The sequence below is a fragment of the Drosophila montana genome, unplaced genomic scaffold (genome assembly GCF_035044405.1).
Source record: "Drosophila montana isolate Dmon_TW-CO22-7 unplaced genomic scaffold, ASM3504440v1 contig_2798_1, whole genome shotgun sequence".
NCBI lineage: Eukaryota > Metazoa > Arthropoda > Insecta > Diptera > Drosophilidae > Drosophila > Drosophila montana.
The window spans coordinates 1-7455 of record NW_026997668.1 but is presented as its reverse complement, the minus strand read 5'-3'; the positions used below and the strand labels follow the sequence as shown (position 1 = coordinate 7455).

General features: G+C 38.5%; 1 long non-coding RNA gene across 2 annotated transcripts; it reads left to right on the top strand.

Moving 5' to 3' along the window:
• Window positions 1–941: 941 nt before the first annotated feature.
• LOC135430032 (uncharacterized) lies at window positions 942–7375 on the top strand. 2 transcript variants are annotated; one of them, XR_010436517.1, is made up of 4 exons: window positions 942–1413; window positions 5147–5246; window positions 5886–5983; window positions 6612–7375. It is a non-coding gene; the product is annotated as an uncharacterized LOC135430032 (long non-coding RNA). The 2 variants fall into 2 exon arrangements; XR_010436518.1 differs by lacking the exon at window positions 5147–5246 and having other exon boundaries at window positions 949–1413; window positions 6612–7374.
• The last annotated feature ends 80 nt before the right edge of the window (window positions 7376–7455 follow it).

Below are 7455 nucleotides of genomic sequence, written 5' to 3'. Positions count from 1 at the left end.
CGGCTCGATCAATGCTCCCCCCTCGCAACTCTATACTAAACAGAAAAGAGCATTATAATTATTCAATATGCAACTTGCTTTCCGCTCTGCATACTAGAATAGAGACAATGCCAAGACCGCAACCGTGTATGTTCTAGTTATGCTGTCGGCAGCTTGTTCATGTTACAACCATCCACTCCTAATAAACTTTTGCATCATTCATTTGATGTCTTTGTCATTTATCCAGTTGCACAGTCACACAACATCACCCATAAATAAACTTACTCTATACATTAAAAATCCATCGCACGTCAGTCTCTATGAGAGGGGAGACGCACAAACGACAACGCATGGTAACCAGTTAAAATACTTTGTCATACCTGGCATTGCAGCAGCAGGGTATTCTAAGATGTTTTTTAGCCCTGCCTCTTGTCTCAAGCAGCAGTTTTTTCATCCAAGTTGCCCTGCACTCTTGCCATTTTTACGTCACCTCCTCTCCCTTACAGCACATTATCAGAACAGCCGGCTTATGGCATTCAAAATACTAGTAATGCTGTCACCGCTTTCAGTCTAAAGATGTTATGCTCAATTAATCACAATCAATTACAAAGAAGAAATGAGACAAACATAATTACACTTGCTATATCATACCGGGATAAAACCCTAAACTATATCAAATCAAAGTATTGTGATTATATTAAGCTTAAAATTTTGTAACTGGAATTTGTAAACATCTATCCTAAATAAATCCGGACAAAGCTTGGCTGCCTACATATGAATGTGGAGCGTGTTTGTTTGGAATGTGTTTCTGCACCATGGTCAAGTGGGAACCAATTCCTCCTGTGTGTTCACTCATATTCCATTCACACACTCGCTTCCATTTGGATGTATGGTATCTGTAAATGCTCTGTCAATATAAAGGAATTATGATTTAAATTCCCCAAAGCCAGCACAAAGTTGCACCAACCACGCCTTCATTTTGAACTGCTCAGCCAACATGAGCCATCACTCTCACAGCCGATTTACATTGTGATCCAAGCAGCCAGTGTAGAAGACACCAATTTAATACCATTACCTGCTCCACCAAGATGAGCCAAAAAGCAACTTACGTTGCAAACTAGGCAAATATTTCATCGAAATATCGTACTGCCTGTGACAATATGCACAAACTCATTACCAGTTCAACAGCTCCACCACGAGCCAAAGCAACCAAAACGCTATACAAACGCCATACTAACACCATTATTACAACAGCTCAGCCAACAAGAGCCAATAACTGCACAACCGATTTACACTGTGCCAAGCCAAAATAGTAATCTATTTCTCTCACCCAAGATCCAGCATACCATCGACTTGCAACTGTTCCACAATCCCAACTGGAATCACCGCATAAATAACCCATAACAACTCCGTGGAGTCGCTAAGGACCACCAGGTTAGTCTAAGTTGGGACTCATTGCCCAACACTACTTACATTTTATGAACCATTAATCATCTCGTTTGAAAGTATTTAGATTGTCCTATGGAGCAGCACATATTGCCGTCAACGACCAGCAGTAATTTCAAATATGGATCATATTTGCCTGCCGCTGATCTGCTCTATGCATGTGTGTAAAATGTACGCACTTTCATACTGTGTCAATACCCAGTGCTCCAACGGTGAACATCTGATGCCAGCCTCTGATTCGACTGTGCCAGTGCCAACCGCCCAAAGGACTCCAATCTTTAACATAAATACAAATAGGTTCCCAAATTGGGAAGATAGTCAGACTAGTATACTTAAGATTGTCAATTCAAATCCATGTCTCCTAGTGGCCAATGCCAAGAATTCCAAATAATATTGTTAAATTTCAAATTCAAAATTTCAAATCAAATGTATTCGTACTCATGCATGTACACCAGTCTGATGGCCAATGCCATGTCTATAGCCAATATTGTAAACTCCAAATTTATATATCAATTGCATTTGTACACATCATGTACACCAGTCCGCTGGCCATTGCCAAGCATTATAAACAATATTGTTAACTTCCAAATTTTAAATCAATTGTATTTGTAGTCATACATGTACACCAGTCAGGTGGCCAATGCCATGTTTCTAACCAATATTGTAAATTCCAAATTCATATACCAATTCATTTGTGCACATTATGTACACCAGTCAGGTGGCCAATGCCATGTTTATAAACAATATTGTCAAATTCCAAATTTAAAATACCAATTGTATTTGTACTCATCATGTACACCAGTCTGAGCTGCCATTGCGAAATATTCCATAAACCAATCATTGTCACATTATGTTCACTAGTCCTGTTAAACTTACAAATTGTTAAACCTCAATTGTATTTGTACTCATACATATACACCAGTCAGGTGGCCAATGCCATGTTTATAAACAATATTGTAAATTCCAAATTTAAATACCAATTGTATTTGTACTCATCATGTACACCAGTCCGCTGGCCATTGCCATATTTATAAACAATATTGTAACTCCAAATTTAAATACCAATTTCATTTGTAGCACACTATGTACACCAGTCCAGCTGGCCATGCCAGTATTCATAAACAATATTGTTAAGCTCCAAATTTAAATACCAATTGTATTCGACATGCACTAAGTGCACCAGCCTGACTGGCCATTACCAAGTCTTCTAGCCAATATTGTAAATTCCAAATTCACATACCAATTGAATTTGTACACATTATGTACACCAGTCCTGCTGGCCAATGCCATGTTTATAGCCAATATTGTTAAATTCCAAATTTATATACCAATTCATTTGTACACATCTATGTACACCAGTCCGCTGGCCATTGCCAAACATTATAAACAATATTGTTAACTTCCAAATTTTAAATCAATTGTATTTGTACTCATACATATACACCAGTCGGATGGCCAATGCCATGTTTATAAACAATATTGTTAATTCCAAATTTCAAATCAATTGTATTTGTACACATTATGTACACCAGTCAGGCGGCCAATGCCATATTTATAAACAATATTATCAATTCCAAATTTAAATACCGATTGTATTCGAATGCACTAAATGCACCAGCCTACTGGCCATTACCAAGTCTTCTAATCAATATTGTAAATTCCAAATTCACATACCAATTGTATTTGTACACATTATGTACACCAGTCTGATGGCCAATGCCATGTTTATAGCCAATATTATAAATTCCAAATTTATATACCAATTGCATCAGTGCGCATACACGCGCAAGCATAGTTATCTCCAGAATTAATTACAAGCTCGGCCAATATGAGACATGGCCAATTTACAATAACATAACATCCAGATCCTCTATTTCTTATGCTAACACGCATAAACGTTAAAGTTTAACCCTGTCAAGTGATCATCGATACATCGATACACTGATCTTGATACGATATTTGTCTCCCTCTGCCTCTATTCTTGAAATCGTCATAAGCTGCGAGTTGTCTCTACAAAGTGAATGCAAAAGTGAAATTGGCGGGAGCTGAAAATACCATCGAGCGTGAAAACTTATAAAAAAAACTCGTAAAAACCCGAAAGTGAAAAAAAAAAAATAATAATTACCTTTACAAAGATAAAGTGCGTGAAAATAACGAATTGAGCGATTTAAATAAAAGTAAGTCTCAGAAAATTTAAAAGTGTCCATAAAAGTCCCAAATAGCCGGTGTCTGTCTGTGTGTGTATGGCCATATGTGCCAATATAAGCAATTAATATTAAATAATTGCAAGTGAAATATAAATCATAGCCACATTTAAGTGGAACATTGATCAAATTCTCTCTCTGTCCATAATAATTCCCAAAATAGTGCGCACAAAATTAATTAATAATTAATCCACAATAGTGGAAAACAAATGGTGTCCGTCTGCAAAAATAAATTCATATATTGCAATAAAAATTAAATCCAGTGAATATATAACCAATTCAAGCTAGTCAAACTCCAGGAATGTCCAAAGGAGTCTCAAAATAGTGCGCGAATAATTACTCCACAATTTGGGAATTGGCCGGTGTCTGTCTGTGAATTTTTTTGGGGAAATTAATTGAAGGCCTAATATCCAACTAAATAGTGAGAAACACTAAATCAAGTCAAAATTCCATAATTTTCGGGGTAAGTCTCGTACCAAATTTTATGTCCAAGGTCTCAAGATGCGTAGCACAAAAACTTTTACCAGAAGCGTCACTTGTACATACACACTCGCAGCTGCAGACGTCTATGATTTTTGGCGACGGTCTTGTTGGCGCCAGCCCAAGCCGACGCGTATGTACATACATACACATAACCTCTCTTCGAATTCTCTCTTGCTGCCCGGCATTGCCAGGCCGAATTATAAACTCAACTCTATACTACATATATTTATATTTATGTATTTATATACTTATTTTTAAGCCTTTCTACAATTTAATGCATACACTCAAAAGTATGCTTTCAAATTTTGAAAGTTCACCCATGTCCATACATACATAGGTGCAGCTGTGAACGCTTTGATTTTTGGCGGCCACTGCTGACACTTGTGCACATACCTACTCAGTTTTCTCAAAACTTCTTTGCCATTTTCTGCATTACCAAAATAAGAACAGTTATGATTCAGGGTCTCTGGGGAATTTAGTAGTCCGTCCGCAATTGAATAAATTACTTATCCCAATAAGTAAAGAATTGACTAGTTAAAACCTGTCGTAAGTCCAGCAATTAAAACGGACCAGATCAACAGCTCGGCCAATTAGAGACAAATTATCACCCAATAACTGCATAGCCAAAGTAAATATGCCTCAAAGCCAGCACAAAGATGCACCAACCACGCCTTCATTTTGAACTGCTCAGCCAACATGAGCCATCACTTTCACAGCCGATTTACATTGTGATCCAAGCAGCCAGTGTAGAAGACACCAGTTTAATACCATTACCTGCTCCACCAAGATGAGCCAAAAAGCAACTTATGTTGCAAACTAGGCAAATATTTCATCGAAATATCGTACTGCCTGTGACAAATATGCACAAACTCATTACCAGTTCAACAGCTCCACCACGAGCCAAAGCAACCAAAACGCTATACAAATGCCATACTAACACCATTATTACAACAGCTCAGCCAACAAGAGCCAAAACTGCACAACCGATTTACACTGTGCCAAGCCAAAATAGTAATCTATTTCTCTCACCCAAGATCCAGCATACCATCGACTTGCAACTGTTCCACAATCCCAACTGGAATCACCGCATAAATAACCCATAACAACTCCCGTGGAGTCGCTAAGGACCACCAGGTTAGTCTAAGTTGGGACTCCTTGCCCAATATTAAGAACAATTTATGATTTAGGGTCTCTGGGGGAATTTAGTAGTCCGTCCGCAATTGAATAAATTACTTATCCCAATAAGTAAAGATATTGACTAGTTAAAACCTGTCGTGAGTCCAGCACAGTTAAAACGGACCAGATCAACAGCTCGGCCAACTAGAGACAATATATCACCCAATAACTGCATAGCCAAAGTAAATATGCCCCAAAGCCAGCACAAAGTTGCACCAACCACGCCTTCATTTTGAACTGCTCAGCCAACATGAGCCATCACTTTCACAGCCGATTTACATTGTGATCCAAGCAGCCAGTGTAATATGACACCAGTTTAATACCATTACCTGCTCCACCAAGATGAGCCAAAAAGCAACTACAATATTTAGTTGCAAACTAGGCAAATATTTCATCGAAATATCGTACTGCCTGTGACAATATGCACAAACTCATTACCAGTTCAACAGCTCCACCACGAGCCAAAGCAACCAAAACGCTACACAAACGCCATACTAACACCATTATTTACAACAGCTCAGCCAACAAGAGCCAATAACTGCACAACCGATTTACACTGTGCCAAGCCAAAATAGTAATCTATTTCTCTCACCCAAGATCCAGCATACCATCACTTGCAACTGTTCCACAATCCCAACTGGAATCACCGCATAAATAACCCATAACAACTCCGTGGACTTGCTAAGGACCACCAGGTTAGTCTAAGTTGGGACTCCTTGCCCAATTATTAAGAACAATTATGATTTAGGGTCTCTGGGGGAATATTTAGTAGTCCGTCCGCAATTGAATAAATTACTTATCCCAATAAGTAAAGAATTGACTAGTTAAAACCTGTCGTAAGTCCAGCAATTAAAACGGACCAGATTAACAGCTCGGCCAACAAGAGACAATATATCACCCAATAACTGCATAGCCAAAGTAAATATGCCTCAAAGCCTGCACAAAGTTGCACCAACCACGCCTTCAATTTGAACTGCTCAGCCAACATGAGCCATCACTTTCACAGCCGATTTACATTGTGATCCAAGCAGCCAGTGTAGAAGACACCAATTAAATACCATTACCTGCTCCACCAAGAAGAGCCAAAAAGCAACTTATGTTGCAAACTAGGCAAATATTTCATCGAAATATCGTACTGCCTGTGACAATATGCACAAACTCATTACCAGTTCAACAGCTCCACCACGAGCCAAAGCAACCAAAACGCTATACAAATGCCATACTAACACCATTATTACAACAGCTCAGCCAACAAGAGCCAAAACTGCACAACCGATTTACACTGTGCCAAGCCAAAATAGTAATCTATTTCTCTCACCCAAGATCCAGCATACCATCGACTGCAACTGTTCCACAATCCCAACTGGAATCACCGCATAAATAACCCATAACAACTCCGTGGAGTCGCTAAGGACCACCAGGTTAGTCTAAGTTGGGACTCTTTGCCCAACACTACTTACATTTTATGAACCATTAATCATCTCGTTTGAAAGTATTTAGATTGTCCTATGGAGCAGCATATATTGCCGTCAACGACCAGCAGTAATTTCAAATATGGATATATTTGCCTGCCGCTGATCTGTTTTATGCATGTGTGTAAAATGTACGCACTTTCATACTGTGTCAATACCCAGTGCTCCAACGGTGAACATCTGATGCCAGCCTCTGATTCGACTGTGCCAGTGCCAACCGCCCAAAGGACTCCAATCTTAAACATAAATACAAATAGGTTCCCAAATTGGGAAGATAGTCAGACTAGTATGCTTAAGATTGTTAATTCAAATCCATGTCTCCTAGTGGCCAATGCCAAGCTTTTCAAATAATATGTCAAATTTAAAATTCCAATTCTAAATCAATTGTATTTGTACTCATGCATGGCCAACGCCAAGTCTTTAAGCAATATTGTCAATTTCCAAATTTTAAATTTCAAATCAATTGTATTTGTACTCATACATATACACCAGTCAGGTGGCCAATGCCATATTCATAAACAATATTGTCAATTCCAAATTTAAATACCAATTGTATTCGAATGCACTAAGCGCACCAGCCTACTGGCCATTACCAAGTCTTCTAATCAATATTGTAAATTCCAAATTCACATACCAATTGAATTTATACACATTATGTACACCATCCTGCTGGCCAATGCCATGTTTATAGCCAA